We start from the raw sequence: 12492 nt of genomic DNA, 5'->3' as shown, positions 1-12492 counted from the left end.
AAAATATTTTCCAATCCAATTTTTTCATGTTTGGTTGGTTTAAATATTTTGAAAAATATTTTCCTTATGTACTCATTTTCCTCCAATTGGAGGAAAATATTTTTCTTATCAAGAGAAGGGAAAATATTTTCCAAAACTCCTTCTCAACCTTCCCCGTCCTATTCCCTACCCTCACCAACCCACACCTACCCACCTAACTCCATCCCATGCCTACCCACCCCACCTCTCTCTCAGAAAAGGCTTTTGTTTTTTTAAATTTCAGTTTTTTTTTGTCACCACCCACCCTACTACCCCTCCCCTCTCCCCCTCGATTTTTTTTTAAAAAAAATATATTTTCAGTTTTAGTTTTTTCATCTTTCGGTTTACATGTTTGAAATTTTATAAGTTCTAAAATTATGAGTTCAAAGGTTTATATGTTTGGAAGTTTATGCGTACCAAACACCGAAATATGAATAAGATTACTACTTGTTTTCCAAGAAAATATTTTCTACGAAAAATATTTTCCGTTATACCAAACACACCCTAAATGAAATGCAAAAGAACACTGAAAGTGAGATTTAAGAAATTAGATGTAGAATTGAATACTTTCCAGCTATAGCTCATTCCAGATGTTCACAAGACAACCTACAGTTTTCAAGGTGCAGAAAGAGAAGAAAAATACTCATTTTTCAACATCATAAATCTTCCCTATATTCCTTCTCATTTGCTTCTGTTTCATCCCTAAACCTTGTACTCCATTCGTTCACTTTTACTTGGCATTTATACTAAAAATAGATTTTCATTTTTACTTGTCACTTTACGCATATCAAGAGAAGATACTTTTTTTTTTCTTGTTATACCCACAGTATTTATTACTCATTTCAAATCATTTTCTCAATCCAATAAAATATGCATCAATTAATATGGGTATCACGGTAAATTATGCACTTCATTTATTATTTATTAAGGGACGTGAAAAGTCAAAACGTGTCAAGTAAAAGTGAACGGAGGGAGTATATGATATTAGTCTTGTAGTAATATGTAGCCCTCATTGCTAAGATCAAAGTAACGTATGCTCCAAACATATTTTTACCCAAGCAAGTAGAATAAAAGAAAGCATGTAACATTGCTTCCCAATACAAGCCAATTTTCTGACCATTGATCTTGGAATTCCATTCTTACATTAAGCGTGACTTTGAACTACTATTTGAAATATGACTTTTGTGGTCATTCATCAAACTCTTCCAAATTAAATTTGCATTCTATACGTTCTGCTTGGTAAACTTCACTCACATCTTCCCAAAATTTTCTTTGGAATGTTGCAGAAGAGGCAATTGAGCAGTATGAAGAATACAGTTCTACGAGAAAAAGCAAGACTCATGAAAAAAAAATATAAAGGGAAACAAAAGATGGAAAACTCCGGTTCAAATGAACTTCAGTGCAAATTCACTATCTAGGAAGCTATGGACCAGGATTATACAACATGATTATGAAATAGACTGCATAATTTATTGAAAAATTAATTTCAAAGGCTAAATTATTTGCTTCATACGCCAACAAACAAAAAGATTCTTTGAACGTCCACAGGAAATACAGAAAAAACTAAAGAAATATTGAAGATTGGCTCATAATATTTAGGGTTAGCATTATATGGCATCATAATCTGATGCCTTCGAACACAAGAAGCTGAGAATGATGTAGTGAAAGAGAAGTATCCAACGACGACACCACAAAGGAAAATATAAGTTAGGAAATGCGAGTCGAAACTCTCCTCGTCGGCCACCCACAAAGAATAAAAATTAATGCAGTCATATGCAGAACTCCAATAGAACAGAAAATAATTAATTAAAAGTAGATCTCGACACAAAAAATCTACTAAAAAAAAAAAGAGCGGAGAAAGAAGACATTACCAACTAATGATGATAGAGGTTGATATTTTGCTCCAATTACCCCAAAAAAATGATTCTCTTCCAATTTGGAATCGAATCTAGAAGAAAGTGAAGCCAAGTCACCAAAAGCTTGAAATTTTGGTAACGACATGTAGTGAAAACACAGTCCAACATCGTTTTCCTTATTAAAAATATCAAGAGAGCAAAAAGTGAAGAATATTATATTTGAAGCAGATATTATGGATCAAAAATTTCAGAATAAATAGACTTTTTAATTTTTGATCTATTTAAAAACATTACCAGTCTTTTTTCCCCTTAAGTTACCACTTGATTGTCAACTAATTGAATTCCAATTCGGATGACATCCGAGATGTTCAAAAGAACAAACAGTGACTTTAATTTAACAAAATACTCTACAAATGTCAGATAAAATAAGTATGAAAGGAGTAAAAAGTGCCATTCGTTCAATCACTGCTCTAGATTAACCATATTGCACGGTTTATAATATACGACATGATAGTTGCCGACCTGGCAAAAAATGTTTCAAAGGAAAGCTAAATCGGGACTACAGAAGAATTTGAATAAGAAATTATCAGTGATAATAATTATGCTTACAATCAATTATTCAACTATTTCACAGACAATTCTAATAGCAAAAAATCAATCTTTATCGGGCACAAATGTATATTTTTGGTTTTGAGAAATCCAACTTAAGCCAACTCAGAAATTGCCAAAATGTGATAATTGGTGAAAAGAGTATCTTTTGCTCAGTGTATATACCATAAAACACAGAAATAGAAAAAGAGTGTACCTTTTGTCACACCTCCTTTTTCCCGAGGGATAGAGAGTTTTTCCAATTAAAGTGACATTAATCGAAATGAGATTATTTAGTTTAGTTTAGAGTCGCCACTTGGAATAATTGTTATGGTGTCCCAAGTCACCGGTTTATTTTAGAATCCCAAATTGAAGAAGTTGACTATATTTTTTTTTGGTCCGCGAACACAGAAGACCGGATAAGGAATTCTGTTAACCCGGGAGAAGGTGTGAAGCACTCCCGAGTTCTGTGATTTTAGCACAGTCGCTTTAATCATACTTGGCTTAATTAAATTATTTAATTACTCGTTTTTAAACCTATGTACATTTACCTTTTTACTCGCTTTTAATTATGGCGTTATGGATTTAATCTTTGAAACGGATCATGTGTGCGTAAATCCGTTTTATTTTGGGACGCTTAAAAATATGTCACGCGTACGAGTACACAATTAATCACGCTTTATTAATTATCAAGATTGTTTTGGCCAAAGTCGCGTGAACGCCTACTTTGATTTTATTTTTCAGGAATCGTAATTATGTCACGCGAACGTGTACATAATCACGATAGATTAATTAAAAGCGCCATAGGTTATGGAAATTATTATTATTATTATGGAAAAGTGTATTACTTTGCTATTATTACAATTAAGAGAATTATCTTCATTGCAAGTCATGAATGGGCTAATAGTAGCGGAGTTTCGGAGTTGGGCCAGCTCTATAGGACCAAATATGCTTTCTTTCCTAAGAATTAGAACCAAACCCACTTTCCATTATTCTTCACATCCCTCTAGCGAATCAACTTTATTCTCACGACCGTGGTGACCTCGACGAAGACGGAGAGGCAAAGTCGGAACCTTGTTACGTTTATTTGGATACTTCAAATGTGATTTTAGGCTTGAATTGGGGAAATTTTCGAGTCTTAAACGGGGTGATGAATTGCTGGATTTTGCGAAAGAAAGAATGACACGGGTAGAAATTGCCTTAACTATAGAACAAAAACTTCTCTCAATTCTCTCCTCCTTTTTTTTTTCTTTTTAAAAAAAAAAAAAAAATTCCCCACTTTCCTTTATTTTTATTTTTTAATTTCTCACCTTTTTTACTTTTTTAAAAAATAATAATTTCCACCTACTTTTACTTTTAATTTTTTATTCCATACTTTTAATTTTCTTATTATTTTATTTCTATCCGAAAATTAAAAAAATATTTAATTTTTTTGTTTTTTTAATTTATTTTATTTTAAAATAAAAATAATACTAATAGTAATAATTTGACCTTTTAATTTATTTCAAATTCTTACCCTATATTAAAAAATGTAACAAATCTAAAAAAATATATATTAAAATTTTAAAAATATTTACATAGTAAAAGGTGGTAAAAATTCAAATATAGTCAAGAATTAGGTGCTCACAGCTGCCCCTCTTTGCTTGGAAACATGAAGAGTTTTCAGGAAAAGATTAGGTGAGCCATATGACTAATTTTTGACCAAACCGTTATTCAAAAGGAAAAGAAATAAAAGATAGGGTGCAACCGAGTCCTGGTTTTGGACAACCTACATATCCCGGGTTATAGGGGAATCAGGTCACGTGTAGTTCAAGGATAATGGTGGAATGATGAGTTGAGGAGTCGAGTGAGGTTCTGTCGAGGCTCCGGTCTGCGGTCTTGCTATTATAAAAAAGAAACTAAACGAGCCTATCAGCTATGAGTTACGAGATTCATATCTATGAGTCTTCTGAAACTTGATCTTGAGTCTTGACTGATTCTTCATGCAGACTCTGATCTAAACCTTGATTCTTGCTAGCTGTAGGTGCTAGTTTCATTGTTCTATAGCTTCTTCTAATCAAAACAGGACCCCAATGCTTGTGGCTTCAGTCATGTCTTGAGCATTCCACATCTTTTCAACTGCTTTTGCATTTTGGATTCACCAATTTTTTCTTTTCTTTTATTCTGAATTGAGACTTCTTCTTTTGGTCATCTCGAACCCTGTGCCTCGAGGTAAAACCTACTCAGACACCAAAACAAACAAACGAACGAAATTTTTCTGCCCCAATTTGCACTAGGAAATCTTCGTGAGTTATTGTAACAAAATTCTAAACTACTTCTTTATTGAAAGCAATAAAAGGTCGGGAATGGTGTAGTCTAAAAAAAATAGAGACTAGAGAATTGAGACCCTATATCTAAAATGAAAAAAACTAGGGAATTGAGACCCTATATTGAAAAAATGACTAGGGATTTGTGTACCCTGATACTGGTAAGGAAATGTAACCAGGGGTTGGTAGCTTGTATTACGGAAAAAGAATGTAACCAGGAGGTTGGTACCCTGTATTACTGAAAAAAATGTAGTCATGGGATGTCGTCCTATATTACTGAAAGAAAATGTAACCAGGGGATGACACCCTGTATTACGGAAAAGAAATGTAACCAGGGGTTGGTGCCCTGTATTACTGAAATGAAAATGAATTCCCTAGGCAAAAAGGTTATATCTAGGTTAAACTGCGAAAGCGAGCCTGGGTGAAGAGTACTTCTACCCGGAATATGAGCCGGATCCCCCTAGGCGAAAAGTTTCTACCTGGGTTAAGCTACGTAAAACATCCTGAGCGAAGAGTACTTCTACCCGGAACTATGAGCTGGATCCCCCTAGGCAAAAAAGTTCTACCTGGGTTAAGCTACGAAAAATAACTTGGGCGAAGAGTACTTCTACCCGGAACTATGAGCTGGATCCCTCTAGGATAAAAGGTTCTACCTGTGTTAAGCTACGAAAAACAGCCTGGGCGAAGAGTACTTCTACCCGAAAATAATGAGCTGGATCCCCCTAGGAGAAAATGTTCTACCTGGATTAAGCTACGAAAAATAGCTTGGGCGAAGAGTACTTCTACCCGGAACTATGAGCTGGATCCCCCTAGGCGAAAAGGTTCTACCTGGGTTAAGCTACGAAAAACAAACCTGGGCGAAGAGTACTTCTACCCGGAACTATGAGCTGGATCCCCCTAGGCGAAAAGGTTCTACCTGGGTTAAGCTATGTAAAATATCCTGGGCGAAGAGTACTTCTACCCAGAACTATGAGCTGGATCCCCCTAGGCGAAAAGGTTCTACCTGGGTTAAGCTACGAAAATGAGAGGTATAAACAGTAGTGATTCAAGCTAAAAATAAAGGAAAGTGGAGATTTTGAGAAAACTTACCTTTGGTGACATTCGTCTTTTAGGAGTCGCCATTCTGCACTACTTTGTTCCTACTGCAAACAAAGAAAAATTGTGAGTTTTAAAAGTGGTGGTCGGTTTGTGGCCTTGGTGTATTTGGCAGCTTGGCTTTGTGCCCATCTTATTTTGATGATGATTTCAACTTGTCACTAGATGTTTCGTTAATACCACTTGCATTTCTGGCCCCAGAGAGCCTTTGACTTTTCAAACTTTTACATGATGGTTGGTCGCATGGAACTTAACCTTTTCAACTTTATTTTGCCTTTGTGAAATTTCACTTTCGACTTCTTTCCTCCAAAACTTTCAATTTCAGAGCATTGGGGAACCTTTGGCTTTCAAACTTTGCCAAAACAGTTAGCCACTTGGGACTTAACCTATTTAACTTCTTTTTTTCTTGTAGGCACTTTCAAGTTGATTTCCTCCTTTTGAGAGTTTTTGATTTCAAAGCATCAGCCACCATGGCCAATCGGGGTTGACTTGATGCCCCTGCCAAGGATGGGTTCCTCTTGAATATTAGCTTGTATCAAACAAAAGCCCTGTAAATCAGTCTTGCTATCCCTTCTTTGCCTTAGTTTTGGAACATAGTTAGACCGAAAGGGATTCAAAGAGAAACAAACAATGGAATGGATAATGAATTTAGAAAAGAGGTATCCCTTTCGGGGGAAGGAAAGAAGGACTTATCTGGAGTACATGCAGACTTCAATGAACATGACATGCCTTTTGGACTGGATGCCTGATCTGTGTAAACCGTCCGACTCTTAGAAATTCATCACAATGTTTGCCTCGAAACCGAGAAACCTTGCCCAGGACTGTCAATACCAATGGCTGTGAAGATCCTTTTTTCAATCAGTAGTGCCCCTTTTTACCAGCTAATCTCTCTCATTTCTCTTCTCACCATCGCCTTATAGTGGCCCTTTGCGGGTTTTCACTAACAAGACTCTTTTATTTTAGTTTCTTTACTCAACATTGCCTTACGGTGCCCATGAGAACTTTCACTAATAAGACTCTCTCATTTTATTTCTCACATTTGGTTGTATCAGATCCAAGTAACTGTATCCTCCAATTCTTGAAAATTCTCGTTGATTGATCGGAAGGACTTGAAAAGGATTTGGGTAAAAAGGATTTGGATTGAATTATAACTTTGGAACTCTTTAAGGCGAAACCATCGTCGAACCATTGTAACATCTGCCCCAGTTTCAGTTTTTTTTTGGGAATGTGGATTCTTATTTTGGTGTGACTGAACCCCAGAGAGAGGCTACCTACGTATCCTTTCGGAATCAAGTCAAACGTAGTTCAATATAACTTTGTTTTTGGTTTTTGTTTTGTTTTCTTTCTTTGTCTTTTTTTTTTCTTTTTTTTTTTTTGTCTTTTTTTTTTCATTTTTTTTTTCAAATTCCAAAGAGGGTAATCAAAGAAAAGGAAACCATCTCAAAGGGTTTGCAAAGGGTTTATAGTACTTGGATAGTTCGAAAGAAAGCCTTCTTCATCCCAATCGGAGAACATTAATGTTATATAAAGGATCAAACATAGTACCTTTTGACTGCACCTGCGTTGATAGTTGTTTCTGGGATGTTTCCTTCGATGTTGCTGAGGTACAACGCTCTTTTTTGGCAGTACTCTGGTTACCGTGTATGGATCTTTCCAATATGGAGCCAATTTTCCTTTAGCTATTCCGATTCTTTGTTTTATTTCCTTAAACCTATCTTCATTGAATTCTAATTCTTGATTCATTATTTTGAAGTCTGACAGCGTTTTAGGATCTGGGCATGAAGTCCGCAAGCATGTCATATTATTGAAATCTGCATATAACAGAACTGAAAAGAAAATAAGAAAAGTCACAAGATTAAGGAAAGAAATAATCCTGGACAATGAAATATCAATTTCATTTGATTACTTTTTTAATATTAAAGATAGAAGGGTTTACATCGGAAAGTAAGACAATAAAGTAAAATATCCGAATCACACCCTGAGATAATCCAGATACAGAAAGGATAGCAAGACTGGCTACCGAGAATCCCGTCTGATGGGGAAGTTTCAGGCTTGACGACCGTTTTTTGGCTTTTCTTCTATCTTGGCAATGGCTGCAATAGCCTTTAATGCCGGATCAAATTGCTCATCTTCACAAATCATTCCGACTACTGGCCCATAAGTATGAGTAGGCAGAGGATTGTTCATCATATTAGGGTCCTCTTCATCCCTAAGCACTATCGTCAGGACTTTGATGAGGTCTACCGCTGCTCGTTTTAGAGTCCAACAATCTTCAGTATCATGTCCCACTGCTCCAGAGTTGTATTCATATATAGAATTAGCCCGGTGCGAGGGGGACTCAGGGTTTGGCCAGTTCGAGGCTACTGGCTGTAGTAGACCTAGCGTGACTAGCTTTTGGAACAAGCTCGAGTATGATTCACCAACAAGGGTGAGCTGATTCCTTCCGGGGAGGCTCTTTTTTTTTGAATTTGTTTTTGATTTTTTTTTTACATATCTAGATTTCTTTTTTCTTTCTCTTTTTGTTGTTTTTCTCTCTTTGTTTTTCTGTCACTCTTTTCTTTCTTTTTCACTCAATTTATTTTTCTTTTTTTTTTTGGTTTATTTTTTCACTCAATTTGTTTATTGCTATGATCGAATCCGATAGGGATTGCCTATGTATTATGACGCCGTATGAATCAGATCATTATGTAGTTCAGGGAAGATCAGGAATAAAGTAAACAAACTAACCCTTTTTTTCTTTATTTATTTTTTACTCATACACAAAATAGACCACGAAAACTTTTTACAAGGAACATATTTTTGAGTTTTGATTTTATTTTATTGGAGGAGAATTTTTGAAAGAAAAACTTTTTTAAGAGTAAAGAAAATATTTTCGGATTTTGATTTTTTTAATATATTTGTTTTTATGTTTTTTTTTTGAGAATTTTTGAAAAGAAAGACTTATAAATAAGAAAGAATTTTTTTTTTGAATTTAGATTTTTATTTTATTTTTTCCGAAGAAAGACTTCTAAAGAAGAAAAAAAAATATATTTTGGGATTTTGATTTTATTTTATTTTTCGAATAAAGTACTTCTAAAAAGAAAGAAAATATTTTTAGTTTTAATTTTTTTATTTTTGGGATTTTCTAAGGAAAGACTTCTAAAGAAGGAATTAAATGAAAATATTTTTGAATTTTTAAAAATTGGGGCCGGAACCGATGAGGTTTACCTACGTATCTCACATCCGGTGATAATCGCGCCAGCATAGTTCGGTAAGGGATGACACTTTTATTTTTTGGGAAAAGTTTAATCTTATTTTGTAATAATCGTTTTGGGGTAAATATTTGACAGGGTCTTTGGATTTTCAAATACCGAGATTTTTTAAAAATCGGGTAAATTTTCTCTCTCCGATTTTCTTCCTTCTCGTTTTCTCTCAATTCTTATTTTTATGTTTTAGAAGCTGGTCAACATGCACAAACCGAATCAAACATAATGTACATGTAGCACATAAGATGCATCAGGATGGTCTTGTAATTATCGGGTACACTGTCCAAGACGGACCCAACCCCTGTGTTGAGTCCCCAAAGTCAAATGCACGTGATGCAAACAAACGTTCTAACTAGGGATCCCGCATGAGGCTATGTTATTCTAGGTTTAAAATCCTATGTTATTCTAGGTTTAAAATCCTTGGGGGGAGGGTTTTAGACCTGACTTACCCAAGCGGACAACTTGAGCCGAGGTGGGGGCAACGTACCGGGAGTACGAAAGTCTACCCGGCCTAGTTACTGATCCAGCCTCGTTCTATTTGGTATGCCCTCTAACAAAAAAGTGGGCCACGCGCACGTGTATACCATAAATTCAGAAGACTCAGAAAGGGGGCGTAAGAGGGCAGTTTATATAGTTCAAATAATATCAAAGCGGCAAATGAGCGGTAATTAGCACATTAGGCCCACAAATATAGCAATATCAACAATCAAGAGAGCCAAGTATAGATCACATTACAAGCTCGAATTCTAAACCCTGAAACAGAAGTTCTGGGTTCTTTTCCCTAGCAGAGTCGCCAGAGCTGTCACACCTCCTTTTGCCCGAGGGATAGGGAGTTTTTTCAATTAAAGTGATATTAATCGAAATGGGATTATTTAGTTTAGTTTAGAGTCGCCACTTGGAATAATTGTTATGGTGTCCCAAGTCACCGGTTTATTTTAGAATCCCAAATTAAGGAAGTTGACTCAATTTTTTTTGGTCCGCGAACACAGAAGACAGGGTAAGGAATTCTGTTAACCCGGGAGAAGGTGTGAGGCACTCCCGAGTTCTGTGGTTTTAGCACAGTCGCTTTAATCATACTTGGCTTAATTAAATTATTTAATTACTCATTTTTAAACCAATGTATTACCTTTTTACTCGCTTTTAATTATGACATTATGGATTTAATCTTTAAAACGGATCACGTGTGCGTAAATCCGTTTTATTTTGGGGCGCTTAAAATTATGTCACGCGTATGTGTACACAATTAATCACGCTTTATTAATTATCAAGATTGTTTTGGCCAAAGTCGCGTGAACGCCTACTTTGATTTTATTTTTCGGGAATCGTAATCATATCATGCGAACGTGTACATAATCACGATAGATTAATTAAAAGCGCCATAGGTTATGGAATTATTTTTATTATGGAAAAATGTAATACTTTGCTATTATTACAATTAAGAGAATTATCTTCATTGCAAGTCATGAATGGGCTAATAGTAACGGAGTTTCGGAGTTGGGCCAGCTCTGTAGGCCCAAATATGCTTTCTTTCCTAAGAATTGGAACCAAACTCACTTTCATTGTTCTTCACATTCCTCTAGCGAATCAACTTTATTCTCAGGACCGTGGTGACCTCGACAAAGACGGAGAGGCAAAGTCGGAACCTTGTTACGTTTATTAGGATACTTCAAATATATTTTTAGGCTTGAATTTGGGGCATTTTCGAGTCTTAAACGGGGTGATGAATTGCTGGATTTTGCGAAAGAAAGAGGAAGAAAGAATGACACGAGTAGAAATTCCCTTAGCGTAGAAGAACAAAAATTTCTCTCAATTCTCACCTCCCTTTTTTTTATTTTTTAAAAAAATAATAATTTCCCACTTTCCTTTACTTTTATTTTTTAATTTCCCACCTTTTTTACTTTAAAAAAATAATAATTTCCACCTACTTTTACTTTTAATTTTTTATTCCATACTTTTAATTTTCCTATTATTTTATTTCCATCCGAAAATTATTTTTTTTTAATTTTTTCGTTTTTTTAATTTACTTTATTTTAAAATAAAGATAAAAAATAAAAATAATACTAATAGTAATAATTTGACCTTTTAATTTATTTTAAATTCTTACTCTATAGTAAAAAAGATGTAAAAAATCTAAAAAAATATATATTAAATTTGTAAAAATATTTATATAGTAAAAGGTGGTAAAAATTCAAATATAATAAAAAATTAGGTGCTCACACCTTTTCCAAATCTATTAAAGGAGCGATGGTGCAACCGAATTGTGCTTTTTTGCTATTGCTGTTACTTTTCGCGTTCTCCTTAATTTGCTATTCAATGATGTGATGAACGTTAGTATGCTTTCAATTTTAACCATTATTTTTTTGACCCTTAATCTTCTGTAGGTTCTGCTGGGGTTTTAAGCTTAAATGTAGCTTAAAAGAGGCTGAATGAGAAATGGAGGAAAATCAAAAATATTTGAGTTTCCCTCCTTGACAAAGGAACCCTCCTTGACAAAGGGACATTGTCCCATATTGGAAGAGGAAAAGGTTTTGATGGGTATATATACAATTGCACTTCTTCTAGCTCTTAAAGAGTTAAGAAGAAGGCAAGCCTCGCGCCGTCGTCGTCGCTCGCTCGGCTTCGGCTACGGCTACGGCTACGGCTACGGCTTCAGTCAAATGATTGATTGATTAATTTTTTGGACCAAATGTATATTTCATAACATGAGAAATTTAATTAAAAAAAAGTGTGAGCAATTATAAGGACAAGTGTGATAAAATAAATACTCAAAATCATCAAATGTTTACTAGTATAATTTCAAGACCTGGTGTCACAAGTGTACGAGCTACTAGTAGAATATACAAAATACTAAACTACTGTGTGAAGTAGAGTAGACAGAAAGGAAATACAAAAGAGAGATTTCAGGTGTTGCAGAACGAACTTCAGGTGCTGCAGAACGGACTCGGAAGCAGCTCACCACTAAGTCTAGGGATATCAGGGGTGCGCGCCGGGATATCTACCAGATGCACCTACCTCAGATCCTGCACGATTAGTGCAGAAATATAGCGTCAGTACATAAACAACATGTACCCAGTAAGTATCCAGTTTAATCTCGAAGAAGTAGTGACAAGGGATCGACTTCGACACTTACTATGGGCCAATAATAAAATACAAGAATTATAGACATGTATGGAATGTGATAATAATAATAATAATAATAATAATAATAATAATAATAATAATAATAATAATAATAATAATAATAATAATAATAATAATAATACAATAACAAGTAGAGAATAAATGGTTCCTTATTGATAATAAATTCCAAGAATTTCTCTAGCCAACATCTACTAATCCCAATTCAATTTCTATCATTAAGTAAATTATAACTTCACAAGCCAT

The sequence above is a fragment of the Nicotiana tomentosiformis genome, chromosome 8 (assembly GCF_000390325.3).
Source record: "Nicotiana tomentosiformis chromosome 8, ASM39032v3, whole genome shotgun sequence".
NCBI classification, from domain to species: Eukaryota; Viridiplantae; Streptophyta; class Magnoliopsida; order Solanales; family Solanaceae; genus Nicotiana; species Nicotiana tomentosiformis.
The sequence above is the reverse complement of the archived record's forward strand: the minus strand, read 5'-3'. Positions refer to the sequence as shown.